General features: G+C 37.9%; 1 protein-coding gene across 18 annotated transcripts in view; it reads right to left on the bottom strand.

Annotated features, from left to right (window-relative positions):
- The window catches only part of SGMS1 (sphingomyelin synthase 1), a 296929-nt gene that overhangs the window by 119977 nt on the left and 154838 nt on the right, over positions 1-22114 (bottom strand). The window contains exon 7 of one of the 18 annotated variants that reach the window (XM_061176499.1): positions 900-980. The exons of 16 other annotated variants lie outside the window; for them this stretch is intronic. The gene's annotated coding sequence lies outside the window, so the exon portion shown is untranslated. Of the gene's footprint in view, positions 1-899; positions 981-16838; positions 16898-22114 lie in introns of those variants that run through there. One more of the 18 variants, XM_061176231.1, reaches the window with a different exon arrangement.

Below are 22114 nucleotides of genomic sequence, written 5' to 3'. Positions count from 1 at the left end.
AAAAAAAAAAAAAAAAAAAAAAGAGGTATCCTCATGAATTCAGAAATGTTCTGGCCCACTTCACCAGAAAAAATCTTGGTCTAAAGTTTCATTTAGTAATAAAGCACAAATTGCTCCTATATCAGTGCACATATCTTGGGAGCAAAGTAAGAGCGGCAGCAGCAAACAGAGGCTTATTGGCCAGTGAGAAAATCAGAATTGTTCATATCAGCCACACAGAAACAAAACTGAATCACTTGCTTGAGATTCCTCAGCTAATAAATTGCAGAGCTGGGATTCAAACCCAGGCAGCCTGGCTTCAGTTCTTGTTCTTTTTTTAAAAAAAATTTTATTGGGGTATAGTTGATTCACAATGTTGTTTTAGTTTCAGGTGTTCAGCAAAGTGAACCTGTTATACATACATATATACCCACTCTTTTTTAGATTCTTTTCCCACATAGGAGTCCTTGTTCTTAACTGACACCATGCTGCCTCCTCAGCAATGAAGAAGAGCAATAATTGGAGACTGACCAAGTCACAGACCAGGAGCAGGACAGAGAAAGGCAAGAAACCCCCTAAAGATGACTGAAGAGAAGAGGGAAATAAGGGAAATGACACAAAAGAGCAGCTAATGGGGCCAAAGAGTAAAAGGACACAAACCACTAATGATTCTACATTAAAATCTAAAACACAGTCCTAGCAAGAATTCTAACAGGATGGCACTGGGAAAGTGAACTAGTGTCGGGATTCAGTACTTGCTTAAATACAACAGTGAACAGAAGACATAAAAGCTGAGAAGATGCCACTTAGGTCATTTATATATGCCTCATGATGACTTAGAAACACCTGCTAGGGAACACATCACACACACAAAATACCAGCTGTCAGGGGAGAGCCCCAAAAGCATGAGAGTTTCTTACCAAGACTGAGATTCCTGCTACGTTTTCCTTGCGTTTCCACAGCGGAAAAGAGGAAGAAAGGCCACCAGGGTGTTGAATTCTCTGTCGGTCAGAAGGAAAGAGACAGAAGGATGAGAATTGTGCCCTTAGCTAAGTAGGAGAATGCCCAGAGAGGAGAGAAGAGATAAAGAGAAGCCATATTCCTGGGCAGCCTCAAATGTGGCAGGCTCCAAAACGGCCCCTGCGACCCCTGTCTCTTATTATCCATGCCTGTGTAATCCCCTTCCCTTGAGTGGGGGTGGGAACTGTGATTTGCCTGTAACCAACAGAATAAGACCAAAATGACAGGACATGTGGTTACATCACATAAGACTGTATCGTCCATTCTGCTACGAGATTCTCTCCCTTGCTGGCTTTGAAGAAGCCAGCTGCCAAGTGATGAGCTGCCTACAGAGAGAGCCAGGGGAGGGCAGCCTCCAACTGACAGTTAATAAGCAACTGAGAGCCCACAAGAAACTGAATTCTGCCAACAATCACATGAGCTCAGAAGAAAACCCTTCCCCGGTCGAGCCTCAGATGAGACAGCAGCCCTGACACCTTGATTGCAGCCTTATAAAGTACCTAGCCAAATCACAACCAGACTCCTGACCCACAGAAACTGTGAGATAGTTTCTGCACTGATTAAGCAACTAAGTTGGTAGTGGTGTTGTCAGGCAGCTACAGATAACCAATACAGAAGGGAAGTGAGGCACAAGTTCCTGATGCAACCACATGTCCTTCTGAGAGAGGAGCGGAAGGAAGGAGAAGGCCAGGGGCCAGGGCCTAGGAGGGTGATCCTGCCCTCACATTGGCATGCATCCTCCTGTTCAACTATAGACTCAGACACTCAAGTTTCCTCTCTTCCACACACATCCTGTCACCCTATTCTTACCATTTGGAAGACAAAGTGGATTATAATGACCAAGGAAAATACAATCTTCTAAATGGCAGTCAGGTTCCCTGGCTGGCCTGCAAAGGCTATTTAACATGCCAAACACTGACACAATTAAATGACACTTGTAGCAAAACGGATGGACCTATAGATTATCATACTAAGTCAAGTAAGAAAAAGACAAATATCATATGATATCACTTATAGGTGGAATCTAAAAAATGATACAAATGAACTTATTTATAAAACAGAAACAGACTCACAGACATAGAAAACAGACTTGTGGTTACCAAAGGGGAAATGGGTGAGGGGAGGAATAAATAAGAGTTTGCGATCAGCAGATACACACTACTGTATATAAAATAGATAAACAACAAGGTCCTACTGTATAGCACAGGGTCATATTCAATATCTTGTAACAAACTGTAATGGAAAAGAATCTGAAAAAATATGTATATATGTGTGTATAATATATACATATATATATATATGTATATATAAACTGAGTCACTTTACTGTACACCAGAAACTAACACAACATTGTAAATCAACTATACTTCAATTAAATAAATAAATAAATAAATAACAACAAGAAGAAAAGAAACAGCAAGAGGACTTTGACCGTCTTACGAGATATACTATGACCCTACCTATCATAAAATAATTTTCACAAAAGTGTGTTTTAAATGTGATATAATGGACTTAAATACTTTATAAAACCCATAATTGGAGAGACACATTAGAGATTTTCTGTACTGGTGGTTTTGAGAACAGAATAAAAATTCAAACATCTAAAGTTCCATCCAATTGCTAATATAGGGTCTTTAAAAATCAAACACATATATTTTGAAATCTTCTGAGCAAGTACCAACAGTTTCTACAAATTAATTCAAGTAACAATTCTCAAGCAGAGCATACAGCTACAACTCACTGAGCCACAGACCTTTTACTTGACTAGGATGTCTTGCTAAAAGCAGAAACTGGTGGGGATATTCTACAATCACATCATTTGAAAGCTGGAGAATCCTCATTAGTCATCTCGTCCTGGCCTCATAGTTGACAGATGATAACACATAGACCAAAAGACTTGAAATGACCTGTGCAGGGTCACCCAGCAGCACGGCCTGGGCCTCCTATTTCCCAGGCTTCTTTATGCTCAAGTCTACCAAACTTTAGCTTCAACTCCAGACATAATGAAATCAGTGGTATCAAATATTCTGTGAGGAAAACAATTGGGATTAACTTCCCCTGACTCTACAAAGCTTCAACTTGTAAAAACTAAGCCCTGTGGCAAGAGGAAAGAGTAACACTGAATAAACGTTTATATTAAGTGTTCAATCCATTTTCAAAAGCAATGCACAGGATTTTCTAAGTAAACTGAGATGCCCCTAAAATAGGCTGCCTTTTCTTATGAATGATCTGCTTTTTTTTTTTAATGAATGTTAAGTAGGGAAGAAAGTCAAAAGAGGCATAGAATAAACATTTGTGCAAGCGTGCTTATTCCACTGCTTTATAAATCCCCACTCCTAAATCCACTGACTCATTGCACAGATATATTAATTACACAGATATTCGCTACACAAATGCTTTGGCGTAGTAGGTGCTGTATGTAAGGAGCCTGTTTGGACATAAATAATGTTTACTAATATTTTCAGTAGAAGTAACTACATGTAAACAAATAACCACTGCAGTAGGCTATTAAGAATGCAGTCTGGAGCTCCCTTTTCTCCTAGAAATTTCCATATTTAAAATAAAAATCAACTTGTTTTTCTCTGTAATAATACTGCCTTTAAGGCAGCAGTGGGAGTTATCAAAACAAAGGGGTTTAACGTCCCCAGGTCGTATCCTTCCAGAACTCTCATTAGGGAAGGCTCTCAGTAGCCTAAAAGAAAGTTGTCTTGCACTCAGCATTTTCCTTCATAATCTTTTCCTCTCAGCACCAAGAACAAATATATGTTTAAAACAAACCAGAAAGAAATAGGGCTCATTTTCTCCCATACAGCCAGCAGTTTTCTCTCCTCAACGTGAACTTACACCTCTACAGGTATTACCTTCACTAGGACACGATTTAACCCTCCCATTTTAAATGCATCTGAATGCTTTGACATAGTATTAAAAATACTGATATCACTCAAGGTAAAAATAGACAAACTGTTTGCCACACGTGAGGCTCTTTTCTAAATGTTTCCCAGGTACTAATTCATTTAAGCTTGACAAGAGCACTATGAGGCATGTTACTATTACTATCCTAGTTTTACAGAAGATGAAACTGAGGTAGAGTTACTGAGAACGCAGGCACGGTTATTCATGCAACACATTCAATAAAGCGTTAGAGGGAAAGCTCCACTCCCCCTGCCTCACGCTTCCATGCGGAGGACTTTCCACTAGCCCAACAGTCCCGTCTCCTCCCAACCTCCTCCTTGGGAAAGAAGTGAATTATGTGAAAGGTGAGTCTGGGGGAAGGGCCCGGACAACGTGGCCCAGGCTCTCCAGAGTACCTCCCTTCTCAGAGCTGGCCTGCCCACAGGTTGGGGAAGTCCAGGCTGCTCCCTCCCACACTGTGAGGGGAAATTGGTCTCACTCGCATGAAATATCAGAAAACCCACTTAGCCACAGTCCTGGAATCAGGGTTATTCCTAATAATCCCCTGCATGTCTACCTCTCATTGGTCTATCCATTGGTCCCAAAATTGGGTGAGAAAGAAGGACAGTTAGTCAACTGTCCATCCTCTCAAGCCCTGGCACTAAGTTTTAATGCAGCAATGGGTGGAAAGATCTTTGTGAAAAAGGCAAATATTTCTTTTACAAAAAAGAGAAAATGAAAAAAAAGAAAAAACCCCCCTCAAAGGGATACAAGAACATAACACAGTTCAACAAGGTATCTGCAGAGCAGGTCATTAGTGACCCTGCTCTTCGAAGTCACCGTCAGGTGGCATCTAAAAGACAAGGCTACTCCTCTACTTTCTTATCTGTGTTGGACCTCAAACCACCATCTCCTTTCCAGACCAATAAAACCACACAGGTAACCTTCTTTACTGTCGTACCCTAATTTAAGGCAGTGGAAAATTCCTTAGCATTGGTAGCCGCATTATTTTCACAAAACAGGTAATACATTTCAACAGTATATATTATCTTCAGCCTGGCCAAGTCTGTATTTTTATCAATTGCATCAATTTCTACCATAGAAAGTACAGTGACAAAAATACTACTCACAACTCTGTCATCCAGGAATAAAAATGTCTCTAATTTCTAGAGTTATCATTTGATCTTTCCTTTAATCTTGAAATACAATGCGTCTGATTTTAAACATACATTTAAAAGGGCTTTCATTCAGTAATATTGATTTTTTTTTGGCTATAGAGAGATTTTAATGCAGATAATCTGAGCTTCATGCTTTCTTATTCAAACTGCACTTAATAAGACTAGTTTCCGAAGCAAAAATTTTGAAATAAAAAACAGACCACATTTCTTCCACAGTAAATTTAAAAGCAAAATTAACTTTTTCACAAATGCACATGAGTAAAGGAAGTCAGTCATCCAGCACTGTCAACTTCACAGAAAAGGACAAATGAAGACACAGGCACTTCCATGCCTTGATCCTTGCAGCACTCCTGATGCAGGCAAGGCAGCTGTGGCATTATCCCCATGTTCAGAAAAAGAACCTGAGGTTCAGAGAATTACAGCGACATGCCTAAGTGAACCCACTTTCTAAGTGGCAGGGTTCAATGTGAAACACAATTTTTTTTCTATTGGAGCCGAAGTTTGTGCTTTTTCTCTTCTAGGCCACCATGAAGCAAGAAGTCATTGGAAAGGCCTCTGAGAATGAGTAGTGATCAAAATTTAAGTGGAGAAGAGCCGAAAACAAAGACTGACCATGATGCAGTGTGACAATGCAATGAGATGTGTCAGCCTCATTTATTTATTAGCACAGCCCAGGATAACTGGTAAGAAAGGAGAGAAGGAAGAAAAATTCGAACAACAGAAAGAACAAACAGCAGACTGGCCGTGAAGAATATGGGAAGAAACACCAACCAAAACAGAGAAATGATGTGGGGGCATTTGGTTACAGATCATGCCTAAACCAGTGGTCAGCACCAAATAGTCAATATTTTAGGCTTTGCAGGGCATATGATATCTTTTACAACTATTCAGCTCTGCCATTACAGTCCGAAAGCAGCCACAGGTAACATGAAAATGAATGGACATAGCTGTGTGCCAATAAAACTGTACTGACAAAAACCAGTCTCCGGCCAGATTTGGCCTTTCAGCTGTAGTTTGTTAAAGCCTGGCCTGGACAGTCAGTCACCTGGCCTTCACAGGAGGCCATATGACATACTAAAGAAGCAGAGAGAAAAATCTAGGGACAACATAACCATTCAACTGGCAGCAAGTACCCTGAGCGCTGCCATTCCCATAAGTACCGAATCTGCTGGGGGCTCAGCACGGCCTTTTGATTAAGAGACTGAAGTGATGCATTTGTTCAGTAGTTGCTTATCCAAAGTTATTAACATTCAAAGAACCCATCTGTAAAATATTGTGTTGATTATGACTCACAGAACTGTTAAGTCCAAGCTTACCCTATATTTTACACGGGTGATTATGGGAAAAATCATCCCAATGTTTCAAAAGTAACTACGAAAGAAAATTGAGAGGAACAGAAGCATCTGAATGAATCATGGTTTCTGTCTCTGACAGTTCCTCCACCTGGAAAACTCTCCCTGACTTTTCCTGTCCCATTTTCCTACCTAAATCTTGCTCCTTATTTAGGTGTCAATTTAAACATCTTTTCCTCCAAGAAGCTCTTCTCAAACGTGCCAGGTGTGGTCAAGACACCTACCATACATTTCTATGACACTGAACTTCTTCATTACTTTCAGGGCACCTATAATTCCTTCCTAGTTTAACGTCTGCTTCCCTTCTAGACTATAAACTCCAGAAACCTGCCTTGTTCAACACCCAGATGCAACACTGGCTATGAGACCTTGATTAAATAGAAGGCTTGAGTGTTTCAAAAGGACACTCTGCACTGAGTGACTAAGTATATAGCTGGTGATGATCAGCAATGCATGATTTTGCAGGGCAACTTAGGGGTTTTTCCAGCCTCAACAATGTACGATGTGATAAAGCTGAAGAGGGAAGGCTATGACTAGGTGCCAGTAAGCGAACTGCCCTTACGTTTAAAAAGAATAAGAGCAGGCTACCCATTCTTAGGTTTGTTAAAGTAGAAGCTACAAAGAAGTTCCTCTCATGCCCATCAGTTTTTTTAAAAAAAATGCAAATGTGGTTTCAGTTAGTGATAAAATTTTCAGTATACTGGGCCCTAGTATATTCAACAATATTTAGCTGTATAGATTTAAAACAAGTATCTGCATAATTTCTTTTTGCTTAAATAAATACACACAGCATGTATAGAAGCACAAACATTCACATACCTATAGAACTGCCTGAAATACCTGGGCAAAAAATAGATGATAAAATACATAGAGTATGATCCTTTTTTGTAAATAAAACAGGAAAATAACTAAAAGGGTGTATGCCCCCCAAAGTGGCTGTACCTGATAGAGGAATTTGGGTTAATTTAATTTTTTCCTTTTTATTTACCAGTGTTTTCTTCTTTTTATACAATCACCACATATATTTTAAAGAGTTTTTTAAAGTTATTTAAAACAAAAATCCCTGCTGATTAGACAATACTTCAAAGCTGTTTGAAAGAAACAGTATACATAGGGAAAATGTGAAACGGGGCAGTGCTGTTATTATTTAACATAGCTTTGCTGACAGCGTAAAGAAAAAAATGTTTCTGACCTCCTTAAATGTTCACCCATTCCTACCAATATCATAATGATGATACATCCATCTACCATGGTGAACATCAGCAGACAAAAGCAAAATAGTACCAATGCTGAGGGTGTTAATTTCAGTTTCTAACTACATCCTTACTTTTCCTGGAGCATGATATATTTTAAGTTGGCCTGATTTCTTTCTAGTCTTGGACTCTGAGAACTGCACTAACTTACCTAGCCAATTTTAGTGACCAAATGCATTAGGGGCAGATAAGAAACTTCAAAACTGATATCTTCTCTCTTAAAGGTTATTTATATAGGTCAGAAATTGGCAGCCAGACATTAGGAATGCTGAAGTACTTACTTGAAATTTATTTCCAGTGCTTACACTAGAGTCTTTAAATACATATAATAAGTATATTTAATTAGAATTCTTGTGGTTATCTAACATCAGCCTATGCCTAAGTCAGAGAAGATTAGCAAATTTCCCATCTTAGAGTATGCTTTAATATCTTATATTTCTTTTCATAAATACCAATCATTTCATAAATATTGTCTTATATCTAAACAATGTGTTATCGGCCAGTAACAAACATCCATTATGCATGACTTGAAGGTATTTTTAAACTCCAAATGAAAATGAGGTTCAACACCTCTTTACAAATGACAGAAATAAACCACACAAAACAAATTCTTTAAGAGACTGGCTTTATGATGGCAGAACTGCCCTCCATCCAATAACAATTATAAACCGTGGACAAATATAAAAGGCAACTCTGAAGGCACTGGAAAATAACCAAAAGCAGGCAGAAAGTAGATAATCTATAGCCCTTAAATAAGGGAACCACACTGAATGATAATTTACATTTATACAGCTTATTCTGTGAGGGCACAACCAAGTTTATGTCACAGCAGATGGAACTCAAGCAGCAAACCACAGTCTTACTGGTCAGAATATAGACCTGCCAAGGTAGCTATAAAAATTGAGAAGAAAAATCCCCCAAATGAGGAAGTCAGGCCTATATTTGAAGCCCCAAATTTGCAAATAAATTCTACACTTGTTGGCTAAACCCAGAGCTATGAGACTCCAAGGATCCCAGAGAAAAAAAACAACAGTTGAAAAGTTTTCTGAAAGCTGACAGATTCCAACAGCTGCCCACCTTAGAGGAGTTTAAAGCTCAAGATGTGGCATGGCAGGTTTCAGGAGCCTGGTAAAGGCCTGAGACTTTCCTGTGACACCACAGAAGCAACATGGATTAAGAAATAAAGAACACCCTGACTATAGGATATTTCCTGGGAAATACAGGCAAAATGGAAATAGCTAACATAAAAATGAGCCTACATAACACTGAAGATGATTCGCAACTTAATTACTTGTTTGAACAAAACCCAACAGAATCCCAAATCTATACAATGTAGCATCTGCATTGTCCAGCATACAATTAAAAATTAATAGATATGTGAGGAAAATGGAAAATGCAACTCCATAGTTAAAGATAAATCAGTGCACAGAAATAGATCTACAAATAATCCAGAAAATGGAATTAGAAGACAAGAACTCTAACAATGATAAACATATTAAAAGAATCTGCAGAGAAAGATAGATATAATGGGTAAAGAAATAGGAAATTTCAGGAGACATGTAGAAACTGCAAAAAATAAAAATAAAAAAGGAAGTTCTAGAGCTTAAAACTACAATATCTGAAATAACATACTGGATTAGATTAATAGCAGGTTGGACACACAGTGAACAGCTTGGACTGGTGAACTTTAAGATATGTCAGTATAAAGAATCCAGGCTGAGGAACAGAAAAAAAACAATGTCTCAATGACCTGTGGGGCAGTATCAAGTGGTCTAATTTACATATTAAAGGAGAGTAGAGAGAATGGGGCAGAAAAATATGTGTAAAGAAACACAGGCCAGAAATTTTCAAAATGGAGCAAAAACAGCAATACACAAATGCAGAAAACTCAGCCACGAGAAAACCTCACCTAGCCATGAAAACCAAAGATAACAACAACAACAAAATCTTAGAAGCATCCAGAAAAGACATGTTACACGTGAGAACAATAATCAGAATGTAGGCAGACATCTCATCAGAAACAAGAGGCCAGAAGACAAAAAAGTCTTCAAATCACCGAAAGAAGGGGAGAGAAAAAACTGTCAACCTAGGATTCTATCTACAACAAAATTATCTTTCAAAAATAAAGGAAAAATTTTTTATATCTCCATATAAATAAAAAATGAGAGAGTCTGTTGCCAATAGGCCTACATTGCAAGAAATGCTAAAGAAAGCTCTTCAGCTGAAGAGAAGTGATACCAGATGTAAATTTTAATCTACAGAAAGGAATGAAGAACCAGCACAGGGAGATCAGCTCGGTGCTTTGTGACCACCTAGAGGGGTGGGATAGGGAGGGTGGGAGGGAGGGAGATGCAAGAGGGAAGAGATATGGGAACATATGTATATGTATAACTGATTCACTTTGTTATAAAGCAGAAACTAACACACCATTGTAAAGCAATTATACTCCAATAAAGATGTTAAAAAAAAAGAACCTTTGAAATAATAAACGTGTAGGTAAACATGAAAGATTATTTCTCTTAATTCCCTTATGACATACTTATTAGATATACTGTATAAAATATAGTTTGTGTATACAAATACTTTATATATACTTAGCATATATTGTATTAAAAGTATAATACTGAATTGTATATTTTGTAACATATATGGACATAAATTGTATGAAGACTACAGTGCAATGGATGGGGAGGGGCAAATGAAACCATATTGTAGGTTTCTTACATTTTATACAAAGTAGTAAAATATTAATTCAAAAAGGCTTTTTATTAAGGATGAATATTATAATCTGCAGAGAGACTGTAAAAATCATACAAAGAGGTGTAGCTGAAAATCTAAGAGAGAAATTAAAATGTAATGCTAAAATATTTTCAACTAAACAAAAAGAAGGGAGAAAAGGAGATACAGGATTAAAAGAAAATGTCTAAAAGATGGGACAAATAGGAAGCAACAAAACGGTAGACATAAAGCTAACCATATCAATAATTACAGTAAATAGACTAAACATTCCAATTAAAAGGCAGAGATTGTCAGAATACATTAAAAAGTAATACCCAACCACATACTACCTAAAACAGATGTATCTTAAATGCAAAGACACAGATAAACAGGTGGAAAAGGATATACCAACATGACCTTGACACAAAAACCAGGCAAAGACACTAACAAAATACCATAATGGTGTAAGGACAGATGAATAGAACGACACAGCAGAATAGAGGCCAGAAATAGAGGTATGCATATATGGTCAACTGATTTTTTTTTAACCAAGATGTCAAAATAATTCAGTGGGTATAAGGATGGTCTTTTCAACAAATTAGACAGGAACAAATAGATATCTATATGGAAAGAATAATGAATCCTGACCTCTACACCTCATATAGAACTAACCATAAGAGCTAAATCTATAGAGCAGAAAAACATACGAGAATGTCTTTGTGACCATTAAGTAGGCAAAGCACTATGGATAAAAGAAAAAGCTGATAAACTGGACTTCATCAGAATTACAACTTCTGCTTTTTTAAAGACATAATCAAGAAAATGAAAAAGCAACCAGCAACTGGAAAATCTTTACAGTACATATATCTGACAAAGGACTTGTACCTAGAGTACATAAAGAACTACTACACTATACTATACTTCAAGAATAAAAAAGTCATGCAACCCAATCTTTAAAATAGCAAATGACTTGATACTTTATAAAATAAGACACTGGAATAGCCAGTAAGTACATGAAAATTTTTCAACATCATTATCATAAAGGAAGTCAGGACACCACAAGATACCACATCACACCCACTAGAATGCTAATACTGAAAAGAATGATAATAATAGCAAGTGTTGGCAAAGGCTTGGACCATACTGGAGATTCTCATACATTGCTGATGGGCATGTTTAATTATATAACCCCTTTAGAAAAATGTTTGACAATTTTTTATAAAATTAAACATACACTTATCCAGTGATCCACTTCCAAGTATATATCCAAAAGAAATGAAAACATATGTTCACAAAGAGACTTGTACAATAATGTTCACTGTAGTTATATTCACAATAGCCAAAAGTTGTAACTACCCAAATGTCCATCAATAGGTGAATAGGTAAATTCATACAATGGAATACTACTCGGCAACATAGAGACAACCTATTGATACACATAACAATAAGTATGACTCTCAAAAACACCATTAAGTGAAGCCAAAGAAGCCAGACACATAACTCTACAAAGTTCTGCAAGAGGCAAAACTAAGCTCTGTTGATAGAAATCACATTACTATTTACTTCGGTGCTGGGACAACTGACTGGAAATGGCACAAGGGAATTTTCTGGGCGACGGAAATGTTCTACATCTTGAGAGAGATGTTGGTTCACTGAACTGTTCACTTAAAATTTGTACCTTATAGTATGTAAAATTATACCCAAATTAAAAGATAGTTCAGGGACTACCCTGGTGGCGCAGAGGTTAAGAATCTGACTGCCAACGCAGGGCACACGGGTTCAAGCCCTGGTCTGGGAGGATCCCATATGCCGCGGAGCAACTAAGCCCGTGTGCCACAACTACTGAGCCTGCACTCTAGAGCCCGCAAGCCACAACTACGGAGCCCGAGTGCCACAACTACTAAGCCTGTGTGCCTAGAGCCCGTGTTCCACAACAAAGAGAAACAACCGCAATGAGAAGCCAGTGCACCGCAACGAAGAGTAGCCCCCGCTCGCCGCAACTAGAGAAAGCCCGCACGCAGCAACAAAGACCCAATGCAGCCAAAAATAAAAAATAAATAAATAAAATTAAAAAAAAAAAAAGTTCACAAAAAAATTTCTTTGAATTAGTTCTGAAGGAGATATGGTCTCTCACAGGTCAAAAGTATTTCTCTTATTACCCTGGGGGACAAATTCTAAAGCCTCAAAACAGAAGGTGTGTGTATTTAGTTTAGTCATGACTTTTTAAAGATTTTTTTCTTTGATGTGGACCATTTTTAAAGACTTTATTGAATTTGTCACAATATTGCTTCTGTTTTATGTTTTGTTTTTTTGGCCGTGAGGCATGTGGGATCTTAGCTCCCTGACCAGGGATCCAATCCACATCCCCTGCACTGGGAGGCGAAGTGTTAACCACTGGACCGCCAGGGAAGTCCCTAGTCACGCTGTTTTTTGAAATATACACCCAAACAAAGCAGAGGGAAAAGAACTATTATCTGTTTCCTATCAAAATACTCTTTTTGATATTTGTTCCAACCTAGAGGAATTAAAAACAACAACCTGCCCTTTAGGTTTTATCTAATTTTATTTATCCCATTAACAATTTAAAGTTTACTTTTAACAACACAATGAAAAAGGCACTCAAAAAATAAACTATAAAGCATAAATCCGAATGTTCTAATATCTTACTATTCTAATATATTAAATTCCTACTGTATTCCAGGCAAGACGATAGTCACTAGGGCAATGAAAATGAAAAACTTCCACCTTATTGTTGAAGAGTTCTCAGTTGGGTGGAAGAGAAATTACCGTAAATTTTAAGTAAATAAATTTAATATAAATTGGTAAAGACCTCACTGGGGGAAAATTATATCACTTCTTTTCCCTCGAAAACCATAATATTTAATATTGACCAATAAAATGCAAGAAGTAAATATAATAAATTCAGTTATTCCTTTTGAAGGACACAATAATTTTAAGAAAGAAAAAACTTCAGCAACTAACTCCATATAAACATGTTTCTTAAGTCAAGAAAAAATAACCTTTTAAAGGAAATGATCTCCACAGCACAGGGGATTAGATAACTACGTCTTGTACCACTTGCCCACATCCTCCATCCCAACCTCATAGCTGGTTTGCCTGGCGTGGGTTCGCATCGGAGGTAAATCTGAAGGCTGGTCAGGCTATGCCTCAACATGAAGTGATGGGGTGAGTGAATTCTCACTCTCAGGACTCTAATTGTGATACAAATCCCTTCTCTTCTATTCTCTCCTGAGCCTACTTTTATCCCCTCTACTGAAACTAGTCAATTCAAAATCAACAATGACCTCCAACATTGCGAAAGCCAATGGTTGGTTCTCGATTTTCATTTAATATGACCTTTCGGCAGCACGCGACACAGTTGTTCTCTTGCTTCCACTTGAAATTCTTTCTTTACTTGGCCCCCAGGACACCTCACACTCTTTCCACTGTCTGCCTTCCTTCCAGCAGTTGCTTCTCACCCACCTTCGTGGGCTCTTCCTTATCTCTGTAAGTGCCCAGAGGTTCATTCAATGCTCAGCTCTCCTCCCTATTATCATTTGCTTTCTAGGTCAGCAGTTCTCAAATATTTTGGTCTCAGGACCCCTTTACACTTTTAAAAACTGATAAGGAACTCAAAAAATTTTTGTGTATGAGGGTTATACCGATAGATAATTACTGTATTAAAAACTGAGAAAACTTTTAAATATTTATTAATTCATCTAAAAGCAACTATAAGCCCTATCAACATATAATAACATATTTTAATAGAAAATACATTTTCCAAAATAAAAACATATATATGAGTAAGAAGAAGAGCATCATTTTACATTTTTTAAAATCTCCCTAATACCTAGCTTAATAGAAAACAGCAGATTCCCATAACTGTGTTTGCATTCAATCTGCTATGCTGTCACACATAGTCTCTGGAAAACACTACTGAACTGTACGTCTTAGTATTATTATAAAAAGTTTTAACTCTGCTGACCTCCCTATGAAAGTCCAAGGAACCCATGGGTCCCTACTATACTTTGAGTGCTCCCATCCAATCCCATGGTTTTAAATACCATCTCTTCTAGGACAACTCCCAATTAAAAAGATACCTCTGGGCTGGACTCCTTGAACTCCAGGTTCAAATAGCCAGCTGCCTTCTCAACATTCTCACTCAGATATCTAACAGGTATTGTTTAATTATTAACAATAATAATTAAAGTTATTTTAATTAATAAAGACTTTACTCCCCACCCGCCCTATAACCGCAACATTTTCCTCCTGTGCTCTCCTCCCATCTCAGTAAATAATAACTCTAACTTACCAGCAGCTTAGGTCGAAATCTTAGGAGAAATCCGGAATGCCTCTCTTTTTTTCAAATCCACAGCTAACTTATATCCAAATTCTATGAGCTTCCTTCAGGAATATATCCGGAATCTCACCACGTCTTATCCCTCCACTACTCCTTCCACCCTGGTCCAGGCTTATGATTCTTGGCCTAGACTTTGGCAATAGCCTCCTACCTGGTCTCCATGCATCCTCTTGTGTCCCCTGTGGGACAGTCTTCACATAGCAACCAGAGGGATTTAAGGCATAAGTCAGATCGTAAGTCACTTCTCTGCTTAAGACCACAGGTACCGTCTCACCTCACTCAGAGCAAAAGCTAGATTCTACATCATAGCCTACAGAGGTGCTCTATGAGCTGGCCTCCGACTACCCTTCCGAACTCATATATTAAAACTCTCCCCTCACTCACTGCACTGTAGCCACCCCGGCCCCTTGGCCGTCACTCATACACTCTCCCGTCGGGGTCTCTGCAATTGCAGTTTCTTCTGCCTGAAGCCCACTTTCCTCAGATCCCCCCGACTGAGGCTTGCTCCTGCAGTCATCACTCAAATACACCATGTGGAAGATGCCATTCTCACCATCACTCCATACCCTATCCCTGCTTTATTTTTCTTCCTAAAACTTGTCGTTACCTGATATGCTTGTCTGTTCTTTGTCTGTTCTCCCCGCCCCCATGCAATGAGAAGAGGGCATTTGTCTGGCTCAATGTTGTATCCCAGTACCTAGAACAGTGTCTACTGGGGAACAGGTGCTCAATATATTGTTTGAGTGGATCCAGAGAGATGCCGATCCAGGTAGCATTGGGAGTTGAAGGTGAAAGTGATGAGTTGGAGAGGCCAGGAGAGCCACATGCAAAGCAGCACTTTGAAGAAGAAGAAACCATAGAAGTGGAAAAAATAGCACCACCAAATAGAGGCTATGAATAAAAAGAGACAAGAACTACTGTTGGATAGAACTGCTACCAAGGCCAGAGAACAAAGTGATTACCAAACATTTATTTATCTCAAATAGTAGCTCGTAAAATCCACTCAAAATACACAAACATCTTTGGAACAAGAATGTTTCCCTCAAATGTCACCTGAATCAATTCAGTACAATCTCACACTCTTTACGGACGTAACTCTTTTCATATACAAAAAAGAAGGCAAGGCCCATACAAAGGAAAATGATTAGTCTACTTAGCCTACTTGCCAAACTTTCAGCCTTCACCCTAACTTTTCAGTCATCCTCACAAACTGGTTCCAAGAGGGAGATAACCCTAGAATAGTTATATTAAACTAGGTTCTTATAGCCACTAAAATCCAATGAGTCTGACCAGAAAACCCCACATCAGATCACTTGGGTCAGGATTCTAAGAATGAGTGTCAGGGTTACTTCACCATAATTAATATCAAAATCACAAAACCATAAACAGCACACTGGTTAACAAATATTTTATCCAAAAAGAATTTTAAAAAATATTTTTCTTCATTCTGACCAAGAACGAAAAGTAGCACACATGGACTCAAATCGCAGCTAGTACCCCAAATTCAGGTGGCCAGTGCCAAATGTCAGTCATGACCAGTGATCTGCTATCCCTCTTGGAGGGAACGTGAGACAAGTGGTGGAATGGTGCTCGGTACAAGGTGAGGCCCCATCGGCAAGTCTTTGGGTTCACAGCCCCCGTGATACCTTCACTTAATCTGCTACCAATTAATGTTTTCACTATTCAGACTTAAAAATGACACTGTATACCGTGATCCTAGTGAACTCCCTGTTCACAGGCTCCACATACACAACAACAGCAAAAGAGCAATATCTCTTAAAGGGAACAGAGGAAAAAACCTTCCCGTCTGTCTCTGCTACTGTCGTATATTCTCCCTTCTAAACTACTGCTTGTGTCAGTTTGTACACAATTAGGAGTGTACTCTTGAAATTTCACAAATAAACAAGAACAGAGATTTTTAAAGCAAAATACAAATAAAAATTTTTTTCAAAGAAAGAAAAGAAAAAGCAGAAAGGGTAGTTTGCTAAAAATTTTTTCTTAACGCTCTTAAGAGATTTGAGGAAGAGGTTATCATTTTGAGGTTCTACTAGCTGAGGAGAGAAAACTAATCTATCTGTTTACCTACCTATTACTTTTGCTTGAGAGCAGCACGGTTGATCTTCAGTGCTCACGATGTACAATGCACTTTGTTAGGAGCTGGAAAGCATCCTAAGATGAATACAAATTTCCTTTTAGAGTCACCCAGGGTAGCGGAAAGAGCGAGGGCTTTGAAAGAGTGAGGGCTCTGACTGCGACAGATCAGGGTGTGAACCAGCGAACCGGTGCTTTGGAACTGTGTTACCTTGGGCAAGGCTGAGCTTTGGTTTCCTGGATTTGAAACAAAGAAAGTATCCAGGCCTCTAAACTTACTACCTTCCTGCCTGGGAAGTTCTTGCCCCAGAATGAGCAAACTCATTCCCTCCCCTCCTTCATGACCTTACTTGCATGTTACCTTCCCTCTGAGGCCTTCCCTGCCCTCCCTACTTTGTGCTACAGCGAACACGTTACACACACACACACACACACACACACACACACACCCCTCACTCATACCCACACTCCCACCCACTTCTCTGTTTCAGTTTTTGCCAGAACCTTGATCACCATCTAGCACACATGTATTTTAGTTATTCATCTAGTTTAGCCTCTTTCTCCCACTAGGCTATAAGCTCCATGGTACAAGTTTGGGGCTTGTTTAGGGTTTTTTCCCTTTGTTCACAACCTAACGCATCTAAAGGAGGGTCTAAAACATAAATGTAACACCCAAAGTTTGCTGCATGAAGGAAGTTCATGAAGATCCCTGCAAGGTTCCAGGGTTCTCATTAGAGATCATGTAAATAAAGACCTTAGGATATAAAAGGCACACAGTGCATAGTAGATATTATTATCTTCTCCTTCTTATTATTAATAATATTATTATATTATTATCTTCTAACAGTTTCAGACTATCGGAAACTGTCAATAGAATTTTTTTTTTAAATAATGAGAACAATAATGTCAGAGATGGCACAGGCCAGCTAAGGATTAAGTAGCAAAAGAGGGAAAAAAGAAATAACTGCTATAAATCCATGGGAGGGAGATCACTCTGGATTATTCTACATGATGAGCCTAAGACATTACACATTCCTGTACAGAAAACAAAGTTTAAGAGGAGAGTGAGTTTGAAAACAGATTCTGGGGACTTCCTTAGCGGTCCAGTGGTTAAGACTCTGCACTCCCAATGCAGGGGGCATGGGTTCAATCCCTGGTTGGGGAACTAAGATCCCGCATGCTGCAAGGTGCAGCCAAAAAGAAAAAAAAAAAAAACAACCAGATTCTGGATTACAAAGAGATGTCATTTATGTGTTCTTCACCCAGACAGGGCCCAATCAATAAAAAAGACAACTAAGTTTTAGTTTACTTTGATTATTCACTTTGACAGAAGAGAAAAGCAATAGAATATTGAGAATGTTAGGACACTAATTATGTCTTCAAATATTTGTTTTAACAATTGCTTTTCTGACTGTGTGGAAGTTTGAAAGTGAATACATTAATAATTAACATTTTCCCACCAAATATTTAGGAAGAAAAAGATTCTAAAAATGAGCTATTACTTATATAATCTTTGTTTCTATTATGGTTTCTTTCCCAAATTAATGTAGGTAGAAATAAATATATGCAGTCAAAAAAATACTCAATATATCTTTGAATGTGATATTAAAAAAAATTATCAAAAGAGTGCCCCAAGATTAAAAACCCCTGCATAAAAAAAAGACTATTCACATCAAGAAAGCTTTCTTCATTTTACTAAAGGATTTCTTAAGAATTCCTCTAAAATTAGTGAGCTTTCCTTGTCAACCTAAATTTATTCAATTTATTAAAAATATCAATGATATAATTCTCAGAAATGTACTCTGCTGAAAAATATAACTGTGATAAGAAAAAAAAACACTAGGAAAATTCTATGTTCTCAAATTTTGAGCAAAAAATAATAAATAGTGATGCTTTGGATCAAATAGTTTAAAAGCCTGAAAATATTTATAACGTGGGATGCAAACCATTTTCCTCCTTAGAAACTATTTCCACCAATGCCAATTCAAAGTAAACATTACAATATTTTAAAAACAAACAGCCATTTTTTCAGAACTAAATGTGAAGATCTGTTAAGCTAACACATTTAAAATTAAAACTTCCAAACACAGCTACTCAAAAAAATCATAATAAATAAACATCCCCAAGCCCTTCAAATATTAATCTTAAAATTTCTAATCATAATATGGTCTTATGTAAGTGTGCAGCTGACAAATCATGCTATTAATCCAGCTGGCATGCTTACCATGGTATGTTTCTGATTCCTTCCATGGCAAATATTTAAAACACACTACTAATTTTCATAATCTAAAATACATAACTGTTCCAGGCAATCGTTACCCCTACCCTAATCATCATAACTTGAGCTTTCTTCCAATTTAAATCAACATTTATTCCATTTCACATTTGCTTAGCACGATGCTACATGCTCAAAAAAAGTAGTCATTAGTTTAAGTCATGCCAAATATATCGCTGTTTCCAGGAAACTGTGTTCTAATGTAGCAACGCAGAGTGACAGATGGACCAGGAAAGGCTACCTGCGTTAGATCAGTAACCCTGATAGCAGGTCCTCCTCTGCAACATTAATCTAATGTGGGAGTCTCAAAACAAGAAAATTAAAGTTCACAACAGAGTGTGTAATTCATTTAGGTTAGTGAGTGGCACATGTACCTATTACATATTTCTGTCAGATGGCAATGCTTCTTGCTAAACTCCTATTTAGTACCCAAAGAGTACTGAGGCAGCTGAATTTTCAAATCATAAAACTGATTCCGCAGGATCTGCACATTGTACATTTAAACCATAACATTAAGAATTTCTTTTTGAGACTGATTTCTTTTTTGTATCACTGGCATATTAATTATCATTAATATTATATTAATTGCAACTATTTTCACTTTCAAATAATATTCCACTAATTCAGAATCAAATGAAATAATATTGAATAAATGGACCAACATACACCAGAGCCTCTCAGGACATCATCATGTGGACCTATGGCAGATATCACATAACGAAATATAACAAATAAACCCCCATAAAGTGGGGGAGTTACTTAGGAATCTTACCTAGAAGGGTAAACTTAGGAATCTTAGGAATCTTACCTAGAAGGGTAAACTTATAGGATATAGGAAAATATTGGACAATTAATCAATCAAATCAATGAACAAAAATAAATCTCATCTCAATAAATAATGTGTCAAAGACATCAAAGTCCCCACCAACTCAGAAAGCATATTACAAGGAATTATTCTCCACCTCATTCCTGACCTAATCCAACTGTACACGGCAGACACTCAAATTAAAAGGAGAGGCTGGGCTTGTACCTAAATTTTTAATAATTTTTTGAGCTCTGCCCTAAATATCTTCCCACCTCATCTATTAGAAGCACCTACTCAACAAAAATAGATCTCTTTCATTTATGCAGAATGACACAACAGATATCTTAAACTACTCTCCCAAATAAAAATAAAGAAGAAAATATAACATCTTTTTAAATGTACCAGTGAGGTGACAATAAAATAAGAGACAGTAAAAGTAGGAAAGCTGGGAAGTAAGAAAGCAATAAAACCAGAACCCTGGTCACCTTGAACTTATTATAACGATTACATGGAGCAAGAGAGCAGATAAAACCAGGAATCCTCAAGCTGGTGAGTTTAAGAGCTCCCGGCATAAAATTGGAACTTTACAGAACTATACCCTCAGGATATGGGCAATGAATGAGAAGTAAACTTGCTCCATCAAAAGAGAAGAGAAACTGCTTTTTATCCCCAGCACCTTTCTGGGGGGTGAGGTGAGGCATGGCAGTGGTCTGGGCGGAAAAACTCCCTTGAGAATTCACAGCCAACAACTAGTACTCGTGTGGTTTTGTGGTCTAAATTCATACTGTACGCTTCAAGAAAGCTCAAGCAGAGAATTTAATTTAAAGACTGTCTAGATTGATGGTACCTACAGGTACCTGGCAGAAGCAAATACAAATACTCCCTGGGAAAACCTATCTTTCATCTTGACCCTAAAGAACTCACACAGATAAAAACTGCAAGGAACATGAGTTCAGCCAATAAATCGTAAACACAAGGAAATACGATACTATGAATGAGTACCAACAGAAACAGGCAAATGAAATCGGATCTGAAAAGACTTCAAATACTGGAATTATCAGCATAAAATAAGTATACTTAATATATCTCAATAAAGAAAAAATTGAAAAGGAGCAAAATTTTATTTAAAAAATATTACCAAGCTGGTCTTTAGGGAAATTCTTTACTTAATCCACTGAGTTGTGGCACAAACATAGCTAAAGTACCTGATTCAAGAGGGCTCAGTTCTGTGATTCATTAATATCAATCTTCAATTTAAGACAGCCCACCCAAAATGTTCTAAAAAAATCTAGAAATAGATAAAGAAGATTTCACAGGCTGTCAGGCTCAGTATCACGCACCACATCACTCTGATGGCAAGAATGCCCTCATACTACCCACATCAACCAGAACATAGAGGCCAGTCTCTCAGGGCTAACCTTGCAGGGGTATACTTAGTACCATTCACTGACCCCATCACCAAAAGTTACTTTCTACCACCAATGACTGTAAGGCTATCACTCCATCTCTCCTAACCTTAGAACTTCTGAGGCACCTCTAGGGAAACCACTACCCTAAAAGCAGGTCAGTCTATGGGAATTCCAACTGGAGGGCCTATGGTTAAGTACCAAACCCAAGAGGGATTGTGTCCCTGCAGGAGAATTACAGGCATAATGAACACTGGAAGTAATGCTGTGCAAACATCTATTTTCCTTCTCTTTTTCATCCTTCTGTAGGTTCACTACGCCACAGTGATTCTCAGTCTTTACTTCTTTAAGGAAGTAAACAAAACTTTCTTTAAACAAAACTCTGTGGAAGTTCACTATATAAAACATATAAAAGTAGAGCTCTTGGTTGATGAGACAAGAAGGTGGTCAAAGGCCTTGCCCTCCTCCCTCACCCGTAACCCACTCCCAGGTATGTTGGAATTTCAAGGGCAATAAGGAACCATGTCTGAAAAGCACTGGCCTGGTGAGGATGATGATATAATGATAATGATGATAATTTAACTTAATAGTGATGCCTTTAGAGAAGAATAAAAAGGAACAATACATTATAGTCCCGGCTTCGTATCAGCCTAAGTAGAATGCGTCTATTAAATGTTGACCCATCTCAGCTGTAAACACCATTTGAGAACTCTGACCCCCTAGGAGCACAGAACTCTTCAGTTCAGGAGAAGCCACATTTGTACCGCATGGTGAATGTTTCTAAG

Source organism: Eubalaena glacialis, chromosome 1 (genome assembly GCF_028564815.1).
Source record: "Eubalaena glacialis isolate mEubGla1 chromosome 1, mEubGla1.1.hap2.+ XY, whole genome shotgun sequence".
Classification (NCBI taxonomy): Eukaryota; Metazoa; Chordata; class Mammalia; order Artiodactyla; family Balaenidae; genus Eubalaena; species Eubalaena glacialis.
Note: the sequence above shows the minus strand (reverse complement) of the source record. Positions and strands in the feature narration are given on the sequence as shown.